The 13,853-nt window shown below is 43.7% G+C and overlaps 1 non-coding gene across 1 annotated transcript; it reads left to right on the top strand.

The window, feature by feature from the left end:
- Nucleotides 1-12,025: 12,025 nt before the first annotated feature.
- On the top strand, nt 12,026-12,166 carry LOC141582318 (U4 spliceosomal RNA). The gene has a single exon (XR_012515186.1). It is a non-coding gene; the product is annotated as a U4 spliceosomal RNA (small nuclear RNA).
- Nucleotides 12,167-13,853: the final 1,687 nt, after the last annotated feature.

Raw genomic sequence — 13,853 nt, 5'->3', positions numbered from 1 at the left:
AAAGACCCTGAGATAAGAAAAACCTAAAACAAAGATGGCACATTCCTCCTCTTGCTTTCCGAGGGCATCCTACTCTGTAGAAGAGTGGCTTTTAATAAACTTGCTTTTTTTCACTGCATTTTGCCACTCACCTTGAATTCCTTCCTGCAAAAGATCCAAAACCTCTCTGAGGGTCTGGATCAAGACCCCTTTATCTGGTAACATCATGGACATGCTAACAAAAATTAGAAGCATCATGCTGGCCCAGGCCACTGAACAAGCAAGGTGGGTGCATAATAAAAATGTCACAGAAGTGCAAATATAGTCTGGGAGAGAGCCAAGCAGGTCCAGTAGCCCTTGAAATATAGCGATCTCTTAACAACCATTTGTCATGTTGTTGATTGCATCCATGGCATATACCACATCCAGCAGAACACAGTTATAGGGCTGTAACAGATGGGCAACTGAATCACATGGAGCCTCTCTCTGTCAACCAAGGCAACATATACGTATTGACAGTGTAGCTACTGCTACATGGCAGACACAAGGTTTTCCTTGTAAGCAAGCTAATCAAGCTAGTACTATGAAAGTTTTAGAGGCTCGCAGTACTGTGTATAGACAACCCTGGTGCATTGACAGTAACTGACATACCCATTCTGCTGGACATTATGTTCAGGACTGGGCCAGAGAACATGGCATAACATGACACTTTTATGTCCCATAAAACCCCAAGCAGTGGGGTTAATCAAAAGGAAAAATGATCTTTAGAAAGTACAAATTCAAGCTCTGCTGCGTAAACCTAGCTTGCATGGATAAATGAATACACAATCTGCAGTCTTTATTTCTTTAAATTCAGTCAAAAGCAGGACCCCTGAACCATATGACTGATTAGGGCAAGTGTTCCTCCTGGTCTACCACCATTCAAAGAAGGGTAACTGAGACCATAGCTTTGCTCCCAGACCTGCTGACAAAAAAAAAAAAAAAAAAAAAAAAAAAAAAAAAAAAAAAAAAAAAAAAAAAAAGTGTTTTGTGCATGAAGATGCCAATGGACATAGTTCCAGGAGAAGGGTCATTTCACTGAGGCTTAAATGGTGACAAATACTCCCAAGCTGTATAGGCTATTTCCTGCCCGTGAGTGGCAAATATCTTGGACGGTTGGAATGGTCCCCATTGATCCCATTGAACACTTTAAATGTCCAAGAGAAATGTGTATACTCCGTGGCATGGTGGTGGACTTTCTATTATGCTGTACTCTCAACCAGATTGCTTTGATAACTGCTTCCAAACCTAGGTAACATATGGAATATGGCCCCTTTATGAAAGTTGGCTACATAACTGGGTTGGGTACTTGGATAGCTGGCAGCAGGAGACACTGCTTCGTTTAGGTGTCATACTCTCAGGCTGTTCACTGTCCTGCTTTTGTCTTTGCTATTCCTGTGCTGTCTGCCTTTGGTGGAGTCAACACAGTGCTGCTAAAGTCATACAATATCACACACCCTTCTTCTCGGCCCAGGAACCATGGTGGGAGAGGTGGGCATGTGAGACTATAAAGGCAGTTTCAAGAGTGGAATAAAAGAAAACAACTTATTGCATGGCAAGAGTAAGGCCACCTTGAAGCAAAGCCATGATAATGACAGTGTTTGATTTCTAAATACCAAGGTGTTCTGCAAAAAGGCCCTCAAGCAATGCCTGTAGCATAGACAACCCTGCTAAAAGAAACATTCCCTGTAACACATACACCCCTAGAGAAACACTGCCTGTAGCATTGATAATCCTCCTGAGACACACTGCCTGAAGCATACATAATCCCCAAGAGAAACATTGCCTGTAGCTTGGATAACCCCCAGAGAAACATTGCCTGTAGCATAGAAAATTCCACAGAGAAACACTGTCCATAGCATAGATAATCCTCCTAGAAAAACACTGCCTGTAGTGTAGGTAAGATTCCTAGAGAAACATTGCCTGTAGCATAATCCCCCCAGAGAAACACCGCCTGTAGCATAGATAATCCCCCCAGAGAAACACTGCATGTAGCATACATAATCCTATTATAGAAACACTGCCAAAACACTGCTTGTAGCACAAAGAATCCCCCTGGAGAAACACTGCCTGTAGCACAGATAATTCCCTTAGAGAAACACTGCCTGTAACATAGATAATTCCCTAGAGAAGCACTGCCTGCAGCATAGATAATCCTCCAGAGAAACACTGCCTGTAGCATAATCTCCCAGAGAAACACTGCCTGTAACATAGATAATCCTCTTAGAGAAACACTGCCAGTATGATAGATTATTCCCCCCAGAGAAAGACTGCCTGTAGCATAGATAATCCCCCTAGAGAAACACTGCCTGTAGCATTGATAATCCTCCAGAGAGACACTGCTATGTACCATATATCACACCCCAAGAGAAACACTGCCTGTAGCATAAATGATCCCCCTAGAGAAACACTGCGTCTAGCATAGATAATCCCCTTAGAGAAACACTGCCTGTAATATAAATAATCCCCTTAGAGAAACACTGCCTGTAGCAAAGATAACCCTTCAGATAAATAGTGCCTGTAGCATAGACAACCTCTCCAGAGAAACACTGCCCCATACCATACATCACACCCCAGAGAAACACTGCCTCTAGCATAGATAATCTTTCTAGAGGAACACTGCTTGTAGCACAGACAATACCATTAGAGAAATGCTGTCTGTAGTATAGATCATCCCCAGACAAACTGCCTGTAGCAGAGATTATCCCCCTAGAGAAACACTGCCTCTAGCATAGATAATCCTCCCAGAGAAACACTGCCTGTAACATAGATAATCCCCCTAGAGAAACACTGCCTGTAGCATAGATAATCCCACAGAGAAACACTGCCTGTAACATAGATAATGCCCCTAGAGAAACACTGTCTGTAGGATCGATAATCTCCCTAGAGGAACACTGCCTGTAGCATAGACAAGCCCCCTACAGAAACACTGCCTGTAGCATAGATAATCCCCCTAGAGAAACACTGCCTGTAGCATAGATAATCCTCTTAGAGAAACACTGCCTGTAGCATAGATAATCCCCCTAGAGAAACACTGCCTGTAGCATAGATAATCCCCCTAGAGAAACACTGCCTGTAGCATAGATAATCCCCCTAGAGAAACACTGCCTGTAGCATAGATAATCCCCCTAGAGAAACACTGCCTGTAGCATAGATAATTCCCCTAGAGAAACATTGCTTGTAGCATAGATAATCCTCTCAGGGAAACACTGTCTGTAGCATAGATAATCCCCCTAGAGAAACACTGCTTGTAGTATAGAAAATCCCCCCAGAGAAACACTGCCTGTAGCATAGAAAATCCCCCTAGAGAAACATTGCCTGAAGTATAGATAATCCCCCTAGGGAAACATTGCCTGTAACTTAGATAATCCCCTTAGAGAAACACTGAGTGTTTCGTAGATGACTCACCATAGAGAAACACTGCCTCTAGCATAGATAATTCTCCCAGGGAAACACTGCCTGTAACATAGATAATCCCCCTAGAGAAACACTGACTGTAGCATAGATAATCCCACAGAGAAACACTGACTGTAGCATAGATAATGCCCCTAGAGAAACACTGCCCGTGGCATAGATAATGCCCCTAGAGAAACACTGCCCGTGGCATAGATAATGCCCCTAGAGAAACACTGCCTGTGGCATAGATAATCCCCCCAGAGAAACACTGCCTGTAGCATACATAATCCTCTTAGAGAAACACTGCCTGTAGCATAGATAACCCCCCTAGAGAAACACTGCCTGTAGCATAGATAACCCCCCTAGAGAAACACTGCCTGTAGCATAGATAACCCCCCTAGAGAAACACTGCCTGTAGCATAGATAATCCCCCCAGAGAAATACTGCCTGTAGCATAGAAAATCCCCCTAGAGAAACATTGCCTGAATTATAGATAATCCCCCTAGGGAAACATTGCCTGTAACTTAGATAATCCCCTTAGAGAAATACTGAGTGTTTCGTAGATGACTCACCATAGAGAAACACTGCCTCTAGCATAGATAATCCCCCAGAGAAATGCTGCCTGTAGCATAGATAATTATCCCTTAAAGATGTTTATGTACCCTTTGCAGTGGTCATGGGTTTTGGTAAGGAAGTCTGAGGCATGATCAACCACACATGTTATTCCAAAAGCAAGCTATACAAAGTGTATTATCTGGAGGTCAGGTGCAGGGATCCAGCATCCTGTGGCTGCCTGAGACATGATATCTTTGGTAAATTTCTAGTCCGTGTTTCTTTCTGAGAAACTGCATTTGTCAGCCTCCTTCTTCTGCCTCTGAGCCTAGGAAGGCCTTTGGCAGTAGGTTTGCATAGATCTGCTCACTGTGGCGCCTTCAGGGTTTGACTGTTCTGTCTTGGTGTACTCTTATTTGGGGTTAATCTGTCTGATGATGTTAACCTTCCTGTAACCGGCTATTTATATGGAAATATGGAAATTTCCATAATTTGGAAAATTTTGTTACCATTTCTTTAAAACACTTCTCTATGATTTGCTGTTTCTTAAAGTCCAACGACTCTTAGGTTTTCCCTTTTAAGGTTACTCAGTAGATCTCATAAATATTCTTCACTCCTTTTCATTCTTTTTTAGAAAAAAATATCCCCTGACTGCATTTTCAAAAAGGGTGTTTTTGGGGTCACCGATTCTTTCTTCTGCCTGAGCAGTTCTGCTGTGAAGACCCTATTGTACCTATTGTACACTCTTCAGGCTGGCCAGTGTCTTTCTCAGCTTCACAATTTCTAGTGTTTTAAATTATTATTATTTTAATCTATCTTTTAAATTACTCAAATAAATTTCTGGATTGATTTTATATTTCATGTTAAAGTTTGCTTTTTTTTTCCCAAAACTAAAATTTCCATATTGCTTTTCTGTGCTATCTTAAAGTCTGCTGTTTTTTTTCATCGTTTTCCCCAACACTGCAATTTCCAAGTTTTTATCAGAGAGTTCACACATGACCATCTTGTTAGGGTCTGTGACTGATGCCTGCTTTGTCCATTTGGGGACATGACGGTTTCAGGTCTATTCTTGTTCCTTATGAATGCATGTCTATGTCTTTGCACTGAAGTTTAATTTGCCTTTGCTATTTCAGTCTTCCCTGTCTGACTTGTTTTAGAGTATGTCTCTCCAGGCATCCTCATTTCTGAGTTGCCTCACCCCGGGACTGCTGCCTTCCTCTCAGCACTAGATGGGGCCCGAAGCCCAGGTTGCTGAGGCTCTCAGGCTGGTTCCCAGTGGGGCCTTTCCTTACGGTGGAGGGTGGTCCCTAGGGGATTCCTGGGTGGCGCGTGGGCTGGCCAGGGCTTCCTGCTGGGAGCACCCGAAGGTGCATTTCCTACAGTGCTGAGGAGCAGCCAGAAAACTCTGCGCTGGTGCTGCTCGCCCATGCCTGCTGTTCCACTCCGGCGGCCCTCAGGAGTTCTCACCCTACAGGCATTGCGGATGCTTCCTGCAGGTGGAGGCTGGAGTGGCTTTACTGAGAAAGAACCCAAGAAGCTGAGGAAGCTGGCTACCACCTGGATTCCACTTTTTCCAGCGTAGAAATGTGACTGCAGGGGACCTTTCTGTGCAGTGCCTGTCAGCCTGTGGGTGCGACAGCCTAGTTAGAGGTCCCTTTTGCCACCTTCTGCTTGAGGTGTTTTACTTCTCTCTTGCCCCATAAATGGGCGCAGTCTCAGTTTTGTGTTTTGAGATATTTCTAGTATATTCTTGTTGCTGGTTTTGGTTTTTTGAGAGGGAGAGTAAAACCAGATTTCTACTTCATGGCCATTTTGGTTGAGAATTTTTTGTTGTTTACATTCCCAAGTTACTTGAATGAGAGCTGGACCTTGCACAAAGTATGGACCAACTTCAATGGATTCCAACTGATATAAAACTTATAACTGCACAAATGTTATAGATGACCTCTGAAGGTGATCTTGGGCAGCCCGCCCCGTCACTGCATGAATATATAACCTGTGACGTTTTCTTTGATTCCTCTTCCACTCATCTTCTGAATTGCTGAAACCTAACCCCATTAGTACCTTCTGCTCTCTTGTAAGTCACACAGTCTCTACAGTAAAAGTTGCAGCTCACATGTATGGTCTTGCTATCCAGTGTGCCACTGGTGGTGTGTTCCTCCAGCCTCCATTCTGGGCTTCTTGTTGGTGTCATTGCTGTGAATACATTGTCCTCTGGAGCAGGCTAGAAACTGACTTTTTTTTTTTTTAACTTGGGTTAAGGGTTCACTACAAACCCTGTCTCAAAATTCTGACAGAGCCAGGCATGTGCTGAGCAAGGCTGCCAAGATGAGGCTTGCACTTTACAGTGAGGAATGGCACCTAGGAAATTCTCCATGGGTTCCTCCTTCCAGGGACAGGGATATAAGGTTTGCAGAAAACACGGTGTTAAGAGGCTATTGTAACCTAATTATGGAAGGGACGTTCCATTTCTTTTTCCACATCTATTTAGTCAAAAGCAAGTCACTACATCCATCTCACAGGCAAGGGGAAGGGGCTGCACAGCATGTGGGGCTGGAGGTCATGTCTGCTTCGCAAAGCCTAGAACACCCTTGCCCCAGGTAGCCTCAGGACTTGCTCCTTTATCTCCTTCAAGTCTTGGCTCAGGTCTTACCTGTGCAGTGATGCCTTCCTTGACTATCCTATTAAAATTACAGTCTCAATTCTCAAAAGAAAACAAAATGACACACAAGTGTATGAAAAATTGCTAAACACCACTAATCATTAGGAAAATACAAATTCATGTAACAATGGGCTATAACCTCACACCTGTTAGAATGGCTACTAGCAAAAAGACAAAAGGTAACAAGTGTAAGTGAGGATGTGAAGAAAAGGGAAACTTTGCATACTGTTGCTGGGAACGTAAATTAATACAACCATTATAGGAAGAGGTGTGAGATTTATTTAAAGAATTAAAAATAGAATTGTCACATGATCCAGTAATATCACGACTGCATATATATCCAAAAGAAATGCTATCAGTCTGTCAAAGAGATATCTGCACCCCGATGTCCACTGCAGAACTAATTACAGCAGCAGGGTGTGGGAACAGCGTAAGTGTTCCTCCAAGGCTGAATGAATGACGATAATGTGGTATTGATACGTAGTGAAATACTATTTGTCCCAAAAAAGAATAAAAACCTGACATTTGCTACAACATGGATGCACCTAGGGGACATTTTGCTAAATGAAATAAGCCAGGTACAGAAAGACAAATAATGCATGATTACACTTATATGGGGAATCTAAAATCATTGAAATCATAGAATCAGAGAGTACTATGGGCTGGAAAGAGGAAAAAAATGTGAAAGTGTTAGTAAAAGTACACAGAATTTCAATCAGGTGGGATTAAGTTCAAGAGACCTATTGGACCACGTGATGGCTTTAGTTAATAATAATATATTCCTGAAATTTGGTCTGAAAATAGGTTTTTGGTGCTCTCACTACAAAAAGAAATGTTAAGTATGTGAGGTAATAAGTGGGCTATCTTGATTCAGCCATTTTACGGTGCGTACATATTTCAAAACAACATGGTGCATCCAATCATCTATACTTTTAGCAGTTAAAATAGATAAAATAATTAAATAAATTAAAATAAATGAAATAAAATTGCAGTTCTCACCCATCCGCCCCCTATCCTCCTCCCCAGTCAATGTCTACCCATACAGTTGTGGTGTGGAGTCAGCTCTCACCAGCTCATGAGAGAGTTGATTGTTACATTTTCTGAAAATGTGGGACTCTGTTTTCTTTTCTTTTCTTTTCTTTTTTTTTTTTTTTTTGCATTGATAGAATGTAACTGACCACAGTAGGGACATATACACCACATAAATTGACAAATTAGGGATTTTTTTTTTTTTTAACTTTCAGTAGTCTTTAACTTTATAAAATTTTAACTTTTCTACACACAAAAACCATTCTAGGAATTAATCTTTTAAACACTTATGAAACTGCAAATTATAAAATAAGAAACTTAACACTTATAATCACAAGGGGCATTATAGTTAGTCCTTCCACTACATGTAACACTGGGGTATAGTTTCAAGATTGAATAGAATATTATAATACACAGATGGTGGGGAATTGACCCCTTCAGTGTACTAAGATTTTTCTTTTTTTTTTTTCTTCAACTTTTATTTTGAGTTGAGGGGTACATGTGCAGGATGTGCAGGTTTGTCATGCAGGTAAACATTTGCCATGGTGGTTTGCTGCACAGATCAACCCATCACCTAGGTATTAAGCCCAGCCTGCAGTAGCTATTCTTCCTGATACTCTCCCTTCCCCGCAACACCATCCGATAGGCTCCAGTTTGTGTTGTTCCCTCCATGTGTCCATGTGTTCTCATTGTTTAGCTCCCACTTATAAGAGAAATTTGGCATTTGGTTTCCTGTTCCTCTGTAAGTTTGCTAAAATAATGGTCTCCAGCTCCATTGATGCCCTGGCAAAGAACATAATCCCATTCTTTTTTTATGGCTGCATTATATTCCATGGTACCACATTTTCTGTATTCAGTTTATCATTAATGGGCATTAGGGTTGATTCCATTCTTTGCTATTGTGATTAGTGCTGTAATGAACATATGTGTGCATGTATATGTCCCGAACTGCAGGACAACAACAGGAGCTTGAAGGGAGGGAGTGGGGATGGATGGGCAGGAGACACGAAGAATGGAGACAAGACAGGAGTCTGATCAAGTCTCGTTTATTGTTGCTGAGCTCACAGCTTAAATAGGCCAGGCAGGGAGGCAGGGCAAAGGAAGCTTGCATTTGGGAAGGCCTTCCTAAGTTTCAAAAACTGAAACTTACCAGCAGGAAACAGAAACTGAAACATTCAGCAGAGAAACAGGAACTGAAACTGAAACATAAAGCGGAGAAACAGAAACTGAAACATTCAATGGAGAAACAGAAACTGAAACATTCAGCGGAGAAACAGAAACTGAAACATTACTGAAACTTATCAGCGAGGAAACAAAGACTGAAACTTGTCAACAGCAAACATTAAACTGAAACTTGTGGGCAGGAAGCAGGAACTGAAACTTAACTTGTGCAAACCTCAACAGATCACAAAATGGCGGCTATTGCTGCCCACACTCAGCCGCTCAACAGGCACCTCTCGGTGAGCCTGGGTTGAACCTCATCATTGGTGAGTGGTCAAAGGGAGCATCCTGTATGTTGATCTGCCACCAATATCAGCCCTGAGCCTGGTGGGCGAGTGACTAGGATAAAGGTCTCCACAATAGCCCAACCCCTGGGGAACCTGGGTCTCTGAATCCGTGACCTATAGAGGGTTTTTCAGGTCCCAAACCTCACGGAAGAACCTGGTTTACCTGATTTTTCTTGTGTTTGTGGTGGAAAAACGACAAAACCGAGAGGGGGAGAAAGTGGAAAGGAAAAGATAAAATAATGGGAAAGCAAATAATGAGACTGCTTACCAAAACAGCCGGTGGTGTGTGTGTGGGCTGGTCTGATGACCTGGGTTGGTATGTCGATCTCTTCATGGAGGGAGCACAAGAGCAGGGACGGGAGTTTGGTCTCCTGTAGGAGTTCCCCCATCCCGGGTTTTGGTACCAAAATGTTAAATATTCACGCTTTGAATGAAGATACCCCCCAGACAGGCTTTTGTGGGCAACGTGGCTGTTCGTTTACCTGGATGCAGGTCAGCTAAGACCAAAAATGGCGTTAGCAAAGGGTAGTGGGATGGGAGTTGGTTTTATAGGTTTGGGGTGGGCAGTGGAAACTGTAAACAGAGTAAGATCAGTTACAGTGGTGGGTAGGGGCAAGGAGTATACATGACCATAAGTTCAGTTACAGTGGTGGCTGGGGTGAGGCAGAAGAGCAGTTAAAATGACAGGATGAGTGAGGGGTATTCACATTCATAAGAAGAGTTGAGATGGCAGGGTTGGGTGAGGGGTTTGTCTGGGGAAGCTCTGCTGGGCGCTAAGCGACAATGGTGAACGCAGGTAGGGGGTGGTGGGAGACGATCAGGAGGCAAGCAGGACTTCAGACTTTCAGGTTCCAGGTTTGCATATGGAGACCTGACACCAGGTTCAAGCAATTTCCTGCCTCCGTCTCCTGAATAGCTGGGATTATAGCTGCCCGCCACCACGCCCAGCTAATTTTTGTGTTTTTAGTAGAGACGGGGTTTCTCCATCTTGGCCAGGCTGGTCCTGAACTCCTGACCTCATGATCCACCTGCCTCGGTCTCCCAGAGTGACGGGATTACAGATGTGAACCACCGTGCCTGACCACCTCATAGTCTTTGTCTGAAATACAGGGACAGAGGTATACTTCCCAGGGCAGTCCAGGGTCCAGTGAGACGAGTTATCAGGTCTCTCAGCAGAGTGACTTGGACAAGGGAGAGGCTCCACAGCTGTCCTCTTTCCTCAGTTGCTAAGAGCGATTGTGAGTGAGACTGGAAAGTAGCCCAGGTGGGAGAGTGGCCATGTGCAGGGAGGAGGTGACCTGGTGAGGAAGGAGACCCAAGCATCTAAGATCACCTCCCCCTTGACTTTTACACCTTACTTCAATAGAAGTAAAGGCTGGCCGACCGGGTGCCACCTTATAGATCTCAGGCATGGCATGGGGGAATCTTTCCGGAAGGTGTTGTTTTAACTTACACGAGTTCAGGCCCCCACCCCACACCTACTCCATGGACCAAGACCCTTCCCCATGTAATTTCTAGAACTGTAAACCCAAGACCCTTTCACATGTCGTATCTGGAGTTGTCAGCCTCTGTAAAGCTGGCCTTCTGATTGTTAGAGGAGCTTGGCCACCAGGCAGTTACGCCGCCTTGCTCCAGCGCGCCCTCTGCTGGTGACCGGGGGCACTGCAGGGCAGAGGCCGCGCGCCCTCTGGTGGCCGTCCCTCTGCACCACTTGAAGTTGAAGAGCAGAGTGTTCAGCGCCGTCGTTCTGGAAATGCCAACTGATATGGAGCCCACTAGCCCGTGTGTTTCCAAAAACGAAGAAGGGACAATTAATTGGAAACCATAGGAATGAGATAAACATGGATGCACGTTTTACAACTGATGGAAAAATTCACTTAACATAGTCTTTGCGCATAAAATGCAAACTGTCAGAGGCCTCTTAACCATAGTGACTTTATTTTAAATAAAAGCTTTAGAAAAAGCTATATCTGGGCAGGGTGCAGGGCTCACGAGTGTGATCCCAGCACTCTGGAAGGCCAAGGCGGGAGGATCAATTGAGATCAGGAGTTCAAGACCAGCCTGGGAAAATATCGAGATCCTCATGTCTACAAAAAATATAAAAATTAGTTGACATGGTGGCTCGTGCCTGTGGTTCCAACTACACAGGAGGCTGAGGTTGGAGGATCGCTTGAGCTCAGGGCTTTGAGGCCACAGTGAACCAGTCATCATGCTCACACCACTGCACTCAAGCCTGGGAGACAGAATGAGACACATTCTCTCTCTCTCTCTCTCTCTCTCTCTCTCTCTCTCTCTCTCTCTCTTTCTCTCTTTCTCTTTCTATCTCCCTCTCTCTCACACACACACACACATACACACACACACACAGGTTAAATCTGTTGAATTATGTATTTAGGGACTGAGTACCTTTGGTCATAAAATATTTATGGTTGCAGGAACAAGTTAATAACTAAGTACAGACCCAAAACTTATAAAATTATACCAGTACTTTAAGCAAAAAGCATTCTTAATTTAAAAATAAGTTTTAAAGATAATAGTACACTCCTAAATTATTGTTAAAATCAATAGTAACAGAGAAAAGTAGCAATACAAATAGCCTGACAGAAACTGATCACAATCATTCATAAGAGACAACACTATTCTTAATAACCTATATAAACAAACATTAAGTAATTCTGTTTGTACGTTAATGTGCTGTGGTTACAGGTGTGATTACTTAATGTTTACCTTAAGTAAGCACACCTGTAATCCCAGTACTTTGGGAGGCCGAGGAAGGCAGATAACCTGAGGCCAGGAGTTGGACACTAGCATGGCCAACATGGTAAAACCCAGTCTCTACTAAAAATACATTAAAAAAAATAGCTTTGCACAGTGGCAGTATCATAGGCAGTGAGGTTTATCTGAGGTGTGATTATTGCTAATTGAAAACTTTTCCCAATACCCCGCTGTGATGACTGGAAATATAGTAAGCATTGGCAATTTTTGGAAGTCTCTACAGGGATGGAATAAAAAAATTAAACAACAACAAAAAAATAAATTAAAATAGAAAATAAAAAAAAAATTAGCTGGACGTGGTGGTGCACATCTGTAATCCTACCTACTTGGGAGGTAGAGGCAGGAGAATCCTTAAACCCAGGAAGCAGAGGTTTTAGTGAGCTGAGATCATGTCATTGTGACAAGGGTAAAATTCCGTCTGAAAAAAAATTTTGTTCTTTAAAACAGCTGCGTTCCTCCTCTTGCTTTCTGAGGTCTCCCTGCTCTGTCACTTAGTAGTGGCTAATAAACTCTTTTAATGTCACTAGACTGTGCGACTTGCCATAAATTCCATTTCGTGTGAGACCCAAAATCCTGTTGCTGGGGTCTGGGACAAGACCCCTCTTCTGCAGACAAAATTATACTAATTCTTTTTTCTTTTTTTTTTTGAGACTGAGTCTTGCTCTGTTGCCCAGGCTGGAGGGAAACGGCGTGATATTGGCTCACTGCAGCCTGTGCCTCCCAGGTTCAAGCGATTCTTTTGTTTCAGCTTTCTGAATAGCTGGGATTACAGGCGTCTGCCACCACACTGGTTAATTTTTGAATTTCTAGTAGAGACAGGCTTTTTCAATGTTGGCCAGAGCAGTCTTGACCTCTTGACTTCAGGTGATCCACATGCCTCAGCCGCCTAAAGTACTGGGCTGACAGGCATAAGCTACCTTGCCTGGCTGGCTTGCAATCTTGGTGATCACTTAGATATGGAGGGTGAAGGAGGAGGCGTGTCACGCAGATATCGCTCTTGGATTACCACCTGAGCTATTAGGCACAAGGCTCTATTATTGGTTCGAACCCTGAGAGCACCAGTAAACAGCTCGAGGTGGTGTGGAGCAACATGCTGTTTTCATGAGCACCTGGGTGCAGACGGGCTGAGGCCTAAAATGGTATCAGCCCCAAGTGAGGGTGAGGCTGGGGTTTTCTAGTCTCCTGTAAATGGGACGTGTTCCAGTCTGACGTAACTGCTCCATGGTACCTAAACGGCCTCTCTCTTGATCTTCAAGGGGTCCTTGTCTTCCAGACTGCCCTTTTCTGGCTTCTGCTCGTTTGCTGACCCACGCTGCTGGTACACGTGGTCTTGTACCTTGGGACCAAGCCTGAGGAGGGAGGAGTAATCCCCCCAAGCTTTCAGGCCCCAGGGAGAATCTTTCATTAAAGAGAGTAGGCTGGCTGATTATTCTTTGTTAAGCACAACTCGGTTTTGCAGGTGCAGTGGGGTGCCTCAAGCTGAAAGCCTGACTCCTCATATGGGCCAGACCCTACGTGGCCGTTCTTGTGACTGCCAGACCACTTTGAGGCTGAGAGACAGTTTTATCTCACCTCTGTCCTGCACATGTTTATGGGTGCCTTCTCTGTGTTGGCAGATCTGGGGGTCCAGATAGGATCCCGTGAAGAGATCTCAAAGGTCATTAGTCCACAGTGTTTATCACATCACTTCCACAATCAAAGATGAATAAAATATAGAGCATATTTAATAATAAGGTTGATGGTGCACCTGTGCTAGGCAGTGTTTTAGTTCCTGAGACACCAAGGATTGAGACAATCATTGCCTTCGAGTTTTGCATCTGTTAAGTCCTGCTATCGAGAACTGTGTGTTTTAAAATGTCTAATTTATCAGGTGGGATCTGGGCTGTCTGTAAGCTTAGGTAAGGGGAGGCTGG

Source organism: Saimiri boliviensis, chromosome 19 (genome assembly GCF_048565385.1).
Source record: "Saimiri boliviensis isolate mSaiBol1 chromosome 19, mSaiBol1.pri, whole genome shotgun sequence".
In the NCBI taxonomy this organism is placed as follows: domain Eukaryota; kingdom Metazoa; phylum Chordata; class Mammalia; order Primates; family Cebidae; genus Saimiri; species Saimiri boliviensis.
This window is presented reverse-complemented; position numbering and strand designations above follow the sequence as displayed.